Raw genomic sequence first — 12,778 nt, 5'->3', positions numbered from 1 at the left:
GCTGGTGTCGCCCCATAGTCTGTCAACATGTCTGAGGTATCTCTCCACTGTTTGCTGGTGTCGCCCCATAGTCTGTCAACATGTCTGAGGTATCTCTCCACTGTTTGCTGGTGTCGCCCTATAGTCTGTCGACATGTCTGAGGTATCTCTCCACTGTTTGCTGGTGTCGCCCTATAGTCTGTCAACATGTCTGAGGTCTCTCTCCACTGTTTGCTGGTGTCACCCCATAGTCTGTCGACATGTCTGAGGTATCTCTCCAATGTTTGCTGGTGTCACCCCATCGTCTGTCGACATGTCTGAGGTCTCTCTCCACTGTTTGCTGGTGTCACCCCATAGTCTGTCAACATGTCTGAGGTATCTCTCCACTGTTTGCTGGTGTCACCCCGTAGTCTGTCAACATGTCTGAGGTATCTCTCCACTGTTTGCTGGTGTCGCCCCATAGTCTGTCAACATGTCTGAGGTATCTCTCCACTGTTTGCTGGTGTCGCCCCATAGTCTGTCAACATGTCTGAGGTATCTCTCCACTGTTTGCTGGTGTCACCCCATCGTCTGTCGACATGTCTGAGGTCTCTCTCCACTGTTTGCTGGTGTCACCCCATAGTCTGTCAACATGTCTGAGGTATCTCTCCACTGTTTGCTGGTGTCGCCCCATAGTCTGTCAACATGTCTGAGGTATCTCTCCACTGTTTGCTGGTGTCACCCCATAGTCTGTCAACATGTCTGAGGTATCTCTCCAATGTTTGCTGGTGTCGCCCTATAGTCTGTCAACATGTCTGAGGTATCTCTCCACTGTTTGCTGGTGTCACCTCATAGTCTGTCAACATGTCTGAGGTATCTCTCCAATGTTTGCTGGTGTCGCCCTATAGTCTGTCAACATGTCTGAGGTATCTCTCCACTGTTTGCTGGTGTCACCCCATCGTCTGTCGACATGTCTGAGGTCTCTCTCCACTGTTTGCTGGTGTCACCCCATAGTCTGTCAACATGTCTGAGGTATCTCTCCAATGTTTGCTGGTGTCGCCCTATAGTCTGTCAACATGTCTGAGGTATCTCTCCACTGTTTGCTGGTGTCGCCCCATAGTCTGTCAACATGTCTGAGGTCTCTCTTCAGCCACTGTTTGCTGGTGTCACCCCATAGTCTGTCAACATGTCTGAGGTATCTCTCCACTGTTTGCTGGTGTCGCCCCATAGTCTGTCAACATGTCTGAGGTATCTCTCCACTGTTTGCTGGTGTCACCCCATAGTCTGTCAACATGTCTGAGGTATCTCTCCACTGTTTGCTGGTGTCACCCCATCGTCTGTCAACATGTCTGAGGTATCTCTCCAATGTTTGCTGGTGTCGCCCCATAGTCTGTCAACATGTCTGAGGTCTCTCTTCAGCCACTGTTTGCTGGTGTCACCCCATAGTCTGTCAACATGTCTGAGGTATCTCTCCAATGTTTGCTGGTGTCGCCCCATAGTCTGTCAACATGTCTGAGGTATCTCTCCACTGTTTGCTGGTGTCACCCCATCGTCTGTCAACATGTCTGAGGTATCTCTCCAATGTTTGCTGGTGTCGCCCCATAGTCTGTCAACATGTCTGAGGTATCTCTCCACTGTTTGCTGGTGTCGCCCAATAGTCTGTCAACATGTCTGAGGTATCTCTCCACTGTTTGCTGGTGTCGCCCTATAGTCTGTCGACATGTCTGAGGTATCTCTCCACTGTTTGCTGGTGTCGCCCTATAGTCTGTCAACATGTCTGAGGTCTCTCTCCACTGTTTGCTGGTGTCACCCCATAGTCTGTCGACATGTCTGAGGTATCTCTCCAATGTTTGCTGGTGTCACCCCATCGTCTGTCGACATGTCTGAGGTCTCTCTCCACTGTTTGCTGGTGTCACCCCATAGTCTGTCAACATGTCTGAGGTATCTCTCCACTGTTTGCTGGTGTCACCCCGTAGTCTGTCAACATGTCTGAGGTATCTCTCCACTGTTTGCTGGTGTCGCCCCATAGTCTGTCAACATGTCTGAGGTATCTCTCCACTGTTTGCTGGTGTCGCCCCATAGTCTGTCAACATGTCTGAGGTATCTCTCCACTGTTTGCTGGTGTCACCCCATCGTCTGTCGACATGTCTGAGGTCTCTCTCCACTGTTTGCTGGTGTCACCCCATAGTCTGTCAACATGTCTGAGGTATCTCTCCACTGTTTGCTGGTGTCGCCCCATAGTCTGTCAACATGTCTGAGGTATCTCTCCACTGTTTGCTGGTGTCACCCCATAGTCTGTCAACATGTCTGAGGTATCTCTCCAATGTTTGCTGGTGTCGCCCTATAGTCTGTCAACATGTCTGAGGTATCTCTCCACTGTTTGCTGGTGTCACCTCATAGTCTGTCAACATGTCTGAGGTATCTCTCCAATGTTTGCTGGTGTCGCCCTATAGTCTGTCAACATGTCTGAGGTATCTCTCCACTGTTTGCTGGTGTCACCCCATCGTCTGTCGACATGTCTGAGGTCTCTCTCCACTGTTTGCTGGTGTCACCCCATAGTCTGTCAACATGTCTGAGGTATCTCTCCAATGTTTGCTGGTGTCGCCCTATAGTCTGTCAACATGTCTGAGGTATCTCTCCACTGTTTGCTGGTGTCGCCCCATAGTCTGTCAACATGTCTGAGGTCTCTCTTCAGCCACTGTTTGCTGGTGTCACCCCATAGTCTGTCAACATGTCTGAGGTATCTCTCCAATGTTTGCTGGTGTCGCCCCATAGTCTGTCAACATGTCTGAGGTATCTCTCCACTGTTTGCTGGTGTCACCCCATCGTCTGTCAACATGTCTGAGGTATCTCTCCAATGTTTGCTGGTGTCGCCCCATAGTCTGTCAACATGTCTGAGGTCTCTCTTCAGCCACTGTTTGCTGGTGTCACCCCATAGTCTGTCAACATGTCTGAGGTATCTCTCCAATGTTTGCTGGTGTCGCCCCATAGTCTGTCAACATGTCTGAGGTATCTCTCCACTGTTTGCTGGTGTCACCCCATCGTCTGTCAACATGTCTGAGGTATCTCTCCAATGTTTGCTGGTGTCGCCCCATAGTCTGTCAACATGTCTGAGGTATCTCTCCACTGTTTGCTGGTGTCGCCCCATAGTCTGTCAACATGTCTGAGGTATCTCTCCACTGTTTGCTGGTGTCGCCCTATAGTCTGTCGACATGTCTGAGGTATCTCTCCACTGTTTGCTGGTGTCGCCCTATAGTCTGTCAACATGTCTGAGGTCTCTCTCCACTGTTTGCTGGTGTCACCCCATAGTCTGTCGACATGTCTGAGGTATCTCTCCAATGTTTGCTGGTGTCACCCCATCGTCTGTCGACATGTCTGAGGTCTCTCTCCACTGTTTGCTGGTGTCACCCCATAGTCTGTCAACATGTCTGAGGTATCTCTCCACTGTTTGCTGGTGTCACCCCGTAGTCTGTCAACATGTCTGAGGTATCTCTCCACTGTTTGCTGGTGTCGCCCCATAGTCTGTCAACATGTCTGAGGTATCTCTCCACTGTTTGCTGGTGTCGCACCATAGTCTGTCAACATGTCTGAGGTATCTCTCCACTGTTTGCTGGTGTCACCCCATCGTCTGTCGACATGTCTGAGGTCTCTCTCCACTGTTTGCTGGTGTCACCCCATAGTCTGTCAACATGTCTGAGGTATCTCTCCACTGTTTGCTGGTGTCGCCCCATAGTCTGTCAACATGTCTGAGGTATCTCTCCACTGTTTGCTGGTGTCACCCCATAGTCTGTCAACATGTCTGAGGTATCTCTCCAATGTTTGCTGGTGTCGCCCTATAGTCTGTCAACATGTCTGAGGTATCTCTCCACTGTTTGCTGGTGTCACCTCATAGTCTGTCAACATGTCTGAGGTATCTCTCCAATGTTTGCTGGTGTCGCCCTATAGTCTGTCAACATGTCTGAGGTCTCTCTCCACTGTTTGCTGGTGTCACCTCATTGTCTGTCGACATGTCTGAGGTCTCTCTCCACTGTTTGCTGGTGTCGCCCCATAGTCTGTCAACATGTCTGAGGTATCTCTCCAATGTTTGCTGGTGTCACCCCATAGTCTGTCAACATGTCTGAGGTATCTCTCCACTGTTTGCTGGTGTCACCCCATCGTCTGTCGACATGTCTGAGGTCTCTCTCCACTGTTTGCTGGTGTCACCCCATAGTCTGTCAACATGTCTGAGGTATCTCTCCACTGTTTGCTGGTGTCACCCCATCGTCTGTCGACATGTCTGAGGTCTCTCTTCAGCCACTGTTTGCTGGTGTCACCCCATCGTCTGTTGACATGTCTGAGGTATCTATCCAATGTTTGCTGGTGTCACCCCATAGTCTGTCAACATGTCTGAGGTATCTCTCCACTGTTTGCTGGTATCACCCCATAGTCTGTCGACATGTCTGAGGTCTCTCTTCAGCCACTGTTTGCTGGTATCACCCCATAGTCTGTCGACATGTCTGAGGTCTCTCTTCAGCCACTGTTTGCTGGTATCACCCCATAGTCTGTCGACATGTCTGAGGTCTCTCTCCACTGTTTGCTGGTGTCACCCCATAGTCTGTCAACATGTCTGAGGTATCTCTCCAATGTTTGCTGGTGTCGCCCTATAGTCTGTCAACATGTCTGAGGTATCTCTCCAATGTTTGCTGGTGTCGCCCTATAGTCTGTCAACATGTCTGAGGTATCTCTCCAATGTTTGCTGGTGTCGCCCTATAGTCTGTCAACATGTCTGAGGTATCTCTCCACTGTTTGCTGGTGTCACCCCATCGTCTGTCGACATGTCTGAGGTCTCTCTCCACTGTTTGCTGGTGTCACCCCATAGTCTGTCAACATGTCTGAGGTATCTCTCCACTGTTTGCTGGTGTCACCCCATAGTCTGTCGACATGTCTGAGGTCTCTCTTCAGCCACTGTTTGCTGGTGTCACCCCATCGTCTGTTGACATGTCTGAGGTATCTATCCAATGTTTGCTGGTGTCACCCCATAGTCTGTCAACATGTCTGAGGTATCTCTCCACTGTTTGCTGGTATCACCCCATAGTCTGTCGACATGTCTGAGGTCTCTCTTCAGCCACTGTTTGCTGGTGTCACCCCAAAGTCTGTCGACATGTCTGAGGTCTCTCTCCACTGTTTGCTGGTGTCACCCCGTAGTCTGTCGACATGTCTGAGGTCTCTCTCCACTGTTTGCTGGTGTCACCCCATAGTCTGTCGACATGTCTGAGGTCTCTCTTCAGTGTTTGCTGGTGTCACCCCGTAGTCTGTCGACATGTCTGAGGTCTCTCTCCACTGTTTGCTGGTGTCACCCCATAGTCTGTCGACATGTCTGAGGTCTCTCTCCACTGTTTGCTGGTGTCACCCCATCGTCTGTTGACATGTCTGAGGTATCTATCCAATGTTTGCTGGTGTCACCCCATAGTCTGTCAACATGTCTGAGGTATCTCTCCACTGTTTGCTGGTATCACCCCATAGTCTGTCGACATGTCTGAGGTCTCTCTTCAGCCACTGTTTGCTGGTGTCACCCCAAAGTCTGTCGACATGTCTGAGGTCTCTCTCCACTGTTTGCTGGTGTCACCCCGTAGTCTGTCGACATGTCTGAGGTCTCTCTCCACTGTTTGCTGGTGTCACCTCATTGTCTGTCGACATGTCTGAGGTCTCTCTCCACTGTTTGCTGGTGTCACCCCATAGTCTGTCGACACTTCTGAAGTCTCTCTCTACTGTTTGCTGGTGTCACCCCATAGTCTGTCGACATGTCTGAGGTCTCTCTCCACTGTTTGCTGGTGTCACCCCATCGTCTGTCGACATGTCTGAGGTCTCTCTCCACTGTTTGCTGGTGTCACCCCATAGTCTGTCGACATGTCTGAGGTCTCTCTCCACTGTTTGCTGGTGTCACCCCATAGTCTGTCGACATGTCTGAGGTATCTCTCCACTGTTTGCTGGTGTCACCTCATTGTCTGTCGACATGCCTGAGGTATCTCTCTCCACTGTTTGCTGGTGTCACCCCAAAGTCTGTTGACATGTCTGAGGTCTCTCTTCAGCCACTGTTTGCTGGTGTCACCCCATAGTCTGTCGACATGTCTGAGGTATCTCTCTCCACTGTTTGCTGGTGTCACCCCATAGTCTGTCGACATGTCTGAGGTATCTCTCTCCACTGTTTGCTGGTGTCACCCCAAAGTCTGTTGGCATGTCTGAGGTCTCTCTCCACTGTTTGCTGGTGTCACCCCATAGTCTGTCGACATGTCTGAGGTATCTCTCTCCACTGTTTGCTGGTGTCACCCCAAAGTCTGTCGACATGTCTGAGGTCTCTCTTCAGCCACTGTTTGCCGCCACTTCACCCTGGTCCATCCCTTTACAAGGTTCCGACCTTCAGCTGCCATCCCTATCTTGACTGCTGCTGAGTCTCTTATTTTCTTCATGTGTATGTGAGAGGCAAAAATCTCAATTTAAAAATTACTTACTCGCTCTTGAAAATCAACGTCTCCGAAAAACAATGAAGCAGGTGTGTGCGTGTGCGCTTGTGCGCGCGTGTGTGTGCGTGTGTGCACGTGCACGCGCGCGTGTGTATGAGTGCGCGCGCGCGTATGTGTGTTTGTGTGCGTGCGTGTGTTCATGTACGACCTTTCGGAGCCCTTCCCAATTGGAAATGGAGTGAAACAAGGTTGTGTCCTCGCGCCGACCCTCTTCACGATCTTCTTCAGCATGATGCTCCAACAGGCCACTGAAGATCTTGGCGACGACGACGGTATCTTCATCAGATACCGCACTGATGGCAGCCTATTCAACCTGAGGCGGCTACAGGCCCACACCAAGACACTGGAGCAACTCATCAGAGAGCTTCTGTTTGCCGACGATGCTGCCCTCGTCGCCCATACAGAAGCGGCCCTGCAGCGTATAACGTCCTGCTTCGCAGAGGCTGCGCAGCTCTTCGGCCTAGAAGTCAGTCTGAAAAAGACGGAAGTTCTCCACCAGCCTGCCCCACAGGAAGAATTCCACGCTCCTCACATCAACATCGGTGAGACAGAGCTGAAGTCGGTCCACCAGTTCAGCTACCTAGGCTGCACCATCTCGTCTGACGCCAAGATCGACAAGGAGATCGACAACAGACTTGCAAAGGCAAACAGCGCACTCGGCAGGCTGTACAAGAGAGTGTGGAACAACATACACCTGAAGAAAGACACAAAGATCAGCGTGTACAGAGCTGTTGTACTGCCCACCCTGTTGTATGGTTCCGAAACCTGGGTCACCTACCGGCACCACATACGACTGCTTGATCGCTTCCACCAGCGCTGCCTTCGCACCATCCTCAGCATCCACTGGAGTGACTACATCACAAATGTCGAGGTCCTGGAGCAGGCAAAGACTATCAGCATCGAGACAGTGCTGCTAAAGACCCAGCTACGTTGGGCAGGGCACGTGTCCAGGATGGAGGACCACCGCCTGCCCAAGATCGCGCTGTATGGCGAACTGTCCACTGGCCACCGTGACAGAGGAGCACCCAAGAAGAGATACAAAGACTCCTTGAAGAAAGCTCTCGGTGCCTGTCACATTGACCATCGCCAGTGGTCCGCAGTAGCCGCTGATCGAGAGACCTGGCGACGCACCATCCACCAAGCTGTCTCCTCCTTCGAAAACAACCGCAGGGCCAGCCTTGAGGACAAACGCAGAAGGAGGAAGAACCACGACGCTGCAGCCGCGAACCCAGACCAGACTTTCCCTTGCAACCGCTGCGGCCGACTCTGCTTTTCCCGCATTGGCCTTGTCAGCCATGAACGTGCCTGCATCAGACGTGGACAACGCCCTTCCTAGATCTTTGTCAGCGAAGCCAGGCCATGAAATGAATGTTTTAGTGTTGGTGTGTGAGTCTGTGTTGGTCATCATGATAGTGTGTGTGTGTGTGTGTGTGTGTGTGTGTGTGTGTGTGTGTGTGTGTGTGTGTTGATGTACGTGTGTGTTTTAGTGTTGGTGTGTGTGTGTTGGTGATCGTGATGGTGTGTGTGTGTGTGTTTGTGTGCTTTTGTGTGTATGTGTGTGTGTGTTGTGTGTGTGTTGTGTGTGTGTGTTGATGTACGTGTGTGTTTTAGTTTTGGTATGTCTGTCTATATGTTGGTGATCATGATGGTGTGAGTGTGTGTGTGGGTGCGAGATACAGCTACGCCATGGGCCATATGTCATGCGAGTCATGAGTGTAACGGACCTGTGGCATAGCGGACTTAGGACATAAAGGACCTGTGGGATGACGGACCTGTGGGACCTGTGGCATGACGGACCTGTGGCATGACGGACCTGTGGGACCTGTGGCATGACGGACCTGTGGCATGACGGACCTGTGGGACCTGTGGCATGACGGACCTGTTGGCCTGTGGCATGACGGACCTGTGGGACCTGTGGCATGACGGACCTGTGGGACCTGTGGCATGACGGACCTGTGGTAAGTTTCGTGTACTGGAACTGTGGGGGAGGTGGTGGGGGTGTCTCTCCCACCAATGGTGAGAGAGGGGTGGAGGCGGAATAAAACCACAATCAAAGACTGTGGCAAATTTGGCACTGAGCCAACACCCTGGCCACTAGCTCCAGATGAGAATCCCTGACTGCTGAAAGTGATATAACCAGTCACAGACCCACCCCCTCCTCCCTCCAGTCATCCCCCTTCATCATTTCTTTCCTCAACCAACAGAGACTACAGTTCAGTGTAGAGACCAGATGGTCAGTTATATTTGTACAGTGCAAACTTATGTGCTAAGTACATTTTCCTTGAAAACAACATACACGCACTCACACACAGGAGAGGCCCTACCAAACCTCTCAAACATCAATAATTTCATTTTGTGGCAGGTGGGGCTTTGTCCCCTGCACCCCTCCAAGGGCCCAATGCAGCACCTGAACCCCGGAAGACACTCTCCTGGTATGTGTGTGTGTGTGTGTGTGTGTGTGTGTGTGTGTGTGTGTGTGTGTGTGTGTGTGTGACACATTTCATGAAGACAAACGATCTAAATACTTTAAAACAGCTTGTTCTTCTTTTCTTTTTTTTTCTCCCAAACAATCCTTTGATATTTGCCCCCCTCGACTACTGGATAGGCCATGATAGTTCTCAGAGTTTGGACCTATATGAATTAGTGTGTGTGTGTGTGTGTGTGTGTGTGTGTGTGTGTGTGTGTGTGTGTGTTCAGGTTTGGTGCATTGATGTTTCTGGAAGACATGTTGGAACAAAACCCGTCCTAGTAAATGAATTTTCCACTGAGTTGTCCTATTGTGCAAGTGAAAAATGGTAAATGTTGACCCCAGCTAGTAAAATCTTACTTGGATCTGTCAATGCCTGACGCTGTTTCACAATGCAAATGTTGACTTTTCTTCTCAACACTGTATGTTGCTGTTTGCAGTGGAGGTTGAGCTGGCCCTATGTGGTCAGCTGGGCCAAACTGAAATCAGTAGTACTGATAGTGATGATAATATTGTGAAATCTGCAATAGATAAATGGTACAGGCGTGTATGAGGAACTTGAATCAGCCTTGGACATGTTTGCTTGGTACACCATTTTGAGAAAGAGTACACCAATTTTTGACAAGAATACACCAAATACAAATAAAAGGTAAACAGGACTGGAAATGTGGATGAGTGATGCCAGGGTGAACATGAACTGAAAGGACTTTGGACCTAACCCATCTGCATTTCACATGAAACAGTTCCTCTCAAGCAGCTGTTTGATATTCATTTATTGTTAAAGGCGAGAATTTTTTTTTTTTAATTTTTTTTTTTAACCATTTGTGTATTTGATCTTCATTCATTGTTGAGTTATTTTCCAACATTTAAGGTCTTTGAATAGTGTATGTTCATGGTTTTATCACTTTATGTCTGTCTATATACACAACATTTAGCAAAATCAGTGATTTTTTTTTTTAATGAAAAATTCTGTGTGTCTGTGTGTCCGTGGTAAACTTTAACATTGACATTTTCTCTGCAAATACTTTGTCAGTTGACACCAAATTTGGCATAAAAATAGGAAAAATTCAGTTCTTTCCAGTCATCTTGTTTAAAACAATATTGCACCTCTGGGATGGGCACAAATGTTTTTTTTAAAAGAAGCCTAATTATATGCAAACTGCATTTACTGTTATATTTATATTTTTTGTATTCTCTAAACTTGGCACTTTGACCTCTTATTCTGACACAACAACAAGAGGAGTCATTATCATTTTTTGTTCAAACAGGAACTTCTTTTGCTAAGCATGGAAGTTTTATTTATTTTGCAAACGTTTTTGGTGCAGATAGTAAAAAAGGGAAATTACTCTGTAATTAATGCTAGGGGACTTAATTTATCACAAGTGAGTCTTGAAGGCCTTGCCTCTCTTGTTTATGTTATTGTTTCCCCTTCAGTCGAGGGCTGGATGAAACACAGCATTATTTTGCTTACTGGTCTGTTACCCTCAGAAAATAAGTAAAAGTTATTCAGTTCAATCAGATTCAATGTATTCAGTTATATGGAATATATGTAAGTAGGCCTACTTCAAGTTGTTTCTTGTGTACTGTCCAAACCGGGTGAACCTTGGAGACGAACGAGTGAAAACAAAATATTCGGTACCCCAATGCCACATGGACTTTTTAAGGTCAATGACAAACGGGCGGTACCAAAGTGTCGCTTGATTACCCTTTAGTGATTATTTTGCTTCAATTATGTTTTTCCTTTCTATTATATTTTATCTTTTTTCCACCATTTTTGTCCTGATGTGTACCTACTATGTCACTCAGTAGAGCTTAACAGCCAATGACATCGTTACACAGTTCAGTGTTCAGTTCTCTCTCTCTCTCTCTGTGTGTGTGTGTGTGTGTGTCCGTCAGTGTGTGTCAGTGTACGTCAGTGTACGTCAGTGTATGCGTGCCGGCTGTGTCAGTAAAGTACGTGTGCCGCGCGCGCGTGTGTCACGGTCTGTGTGTGTGTGTGTGTGTGTGTGTGTGTGTGAAGAAACATGCATGCTTTTTCCACTTCATTCCAAAAATTCAAGTTGCTAAAACCGAATAAACAAACGGAAATAAAACTGATACAATCAGTAAAACGGCAACGTATGCACAGAGTATCAGTATCCGGCAGTATCAGTAGCTCAAGGAAGCCTGAGTCATTGCGTTCGGTCAAATCCATATACGCTACACCACATCTGCCAAGCAGATGCCTCAGTGACCAGGCAGCCGTAACTCAACGCGCTTAGTTAGGCCTTGAGGAAAAAAAAAAAGAAAAAAGAAAAAAAAGACCATCAGATTGAAGTGCAACCGATCGGTTATCGCTCCTGGTAAAACTGACTGGGCTTTTTTTTTTCACGGAGACCCATCAACCGGTCTTAGAAGTTGCCAATTTTAAACATGTCTTTTTCTTCTTCTTCAGTCTCAAGTTCTTTTGTTTGTTGGATAATCAGGGAAGAGTCACATCTTCTCAGACCTGTAACTATTTCCAGGGATTAGTGTGATAATGATAATATATATGGTAGGAAGGAACATTGCTGGCAACTGTTCTGCTTCCGTAGCGTTGAACTTTCAAGCCGAGGACGAGAGAGGGGGGTAGGGGAGAGGTCGAAGATAAGGCAGAGAATCTTCCTGCACCTCGCCGGTCTCGCGAGAAGTAAGCCCTTGGCGTGAATGTCGCTCGATTCGCACTTCCTCTTCGGCATGAAAATGAGCTGGTAGCTAGCAGCTACTGTGTGTGGACGAACAGGGTGATCCGCCATGAATTTGTTCGACTGGATTCTGTTTGGTTAGTGCAGTTGTTTAACCGTTGTGTGTTTTCTTGTTTGTGTGTATCTCCTTGTTCTAGATTATTAAAAAAACAACAACAAAAAAACATGTCTGTGTTTAGAGCTGGTTTCTGCGTTGGCGGTGATCTGTTGAGTTGTCTGCTACTGTCGGAACAAGACGGCCCAGTGCAGTCAGTGATGCTGAACTCTGTGCAACCCCTGCATCCCTCCTTGCCGTGCGCCCAGACCGTGCAGTTCTGTTAGATTCCGGGATGTTCTGGGCTACTCAGATCCTAAACCGCATGTTTCAGTCGCCTCAGACTTTATGAAAGCCACTCACTCTTTAGTCACACTGCAGACTGACTGTCGTGTCGGCGAGTGCAAAGGAGAGCAGTACGTGACGCAATGAGGATGAATCGGTGAACGAGACCAAGTGAGAGTGTGGGTGTGTTTGTGAACGTGCATACGTGTGCACGTTTGTTGATGGTGATGGCGGTAGTGTGTGTGTGTGTGTGTGTGTGTGTGTGATTGAGGTCGAAGTGGATAAGACAGTAGGAAAGGAGGGGGAGGGGGTTGATTTGGATGGAGACATGTTTTTGCTTTGCTGTCTGTTCCTCTTAATTGTCCCCTCTTTCTCTTTAAATGATTAAATTTGACACAAGGGTTGTTCATGGGGTCTTTGGGAGGTGAGACAAACACACAGCACTTTATCCAACAATGAAAAAAAAACCCAGGTTTTTAATTTTTCATTTGATTTTTTTTTTTTTACTACAAATACAGTCCATTTTATTCAATGACTAATTAATTAATTTTAATACAGACTATGTGATGCATCCACAAAAAAACAGTCTGGAAATTTACTAAAATGAAAACTTTCCAGCAATATTGTTTTACCCATCTGGATTATGTCATAAATAGATGAGAGAGAGAGAGAGAGAGTGTGTGTGTGTGTCATTATCACTGGGTGAACATAGTATAGTTTTCATTGTTATGCCACATAGTAAATCATTTACAGTATTTAGTTTTATAACATAACATAGAGTATTCATATTATCTATCATGTGCACTTATAG

At 47.8% G+C, this 12,778-nt stretch overlaps 1 protein-coding gene across 4 annotated transcripts in view; it reads left to right on the top strand.

Moving 5' to 3' along the window:
* Positions 1-8,009: 8,009 nt before the first annotated feature.
* LOC143283163 (uncharacterized) overlaps positions 8,010-12,778 on the top strand; it is a 38,581-nt gene continuing 33,812 nt past the window's right edge. For 2 of the 4 annotated variants that reach the window (XR_013055363.1, XM_076589318.1), the window contains exon 1: positions 11,606-11,725. The gene's annotated coding sequence lies outside the window, so the exon portion shown is untranslated. Of the gene's footprint in view, positions 8,417-8,820; positions 8,891-11,605; positions 11,726-12,778 lie in introns of those variants that run through there. The other 2 variants (XM_076589319.1, XM_076589320.1) reach the window with 2 other exon arrangements.

Source organism: Babylonia areolata, chromosome 6 (genome assembly GCF_041734735.1).
Source record: "Babylonia areolata isolate BAREFJ2019XMU chromosome 6, ASM4173473v1, whole genome shotgun sequence".
In the NCBI taxonomy this organism is placed as follows: domain Eukaryota; kingdom Metazoa; phylum Mollusca; class Gastropoda; order Neogastropoda; family Buccinidae; genus Babylonia; species Babylonia areolata.
This window is presented reverse-complemented; position numbering and strand designations above follow the sequence as displayed.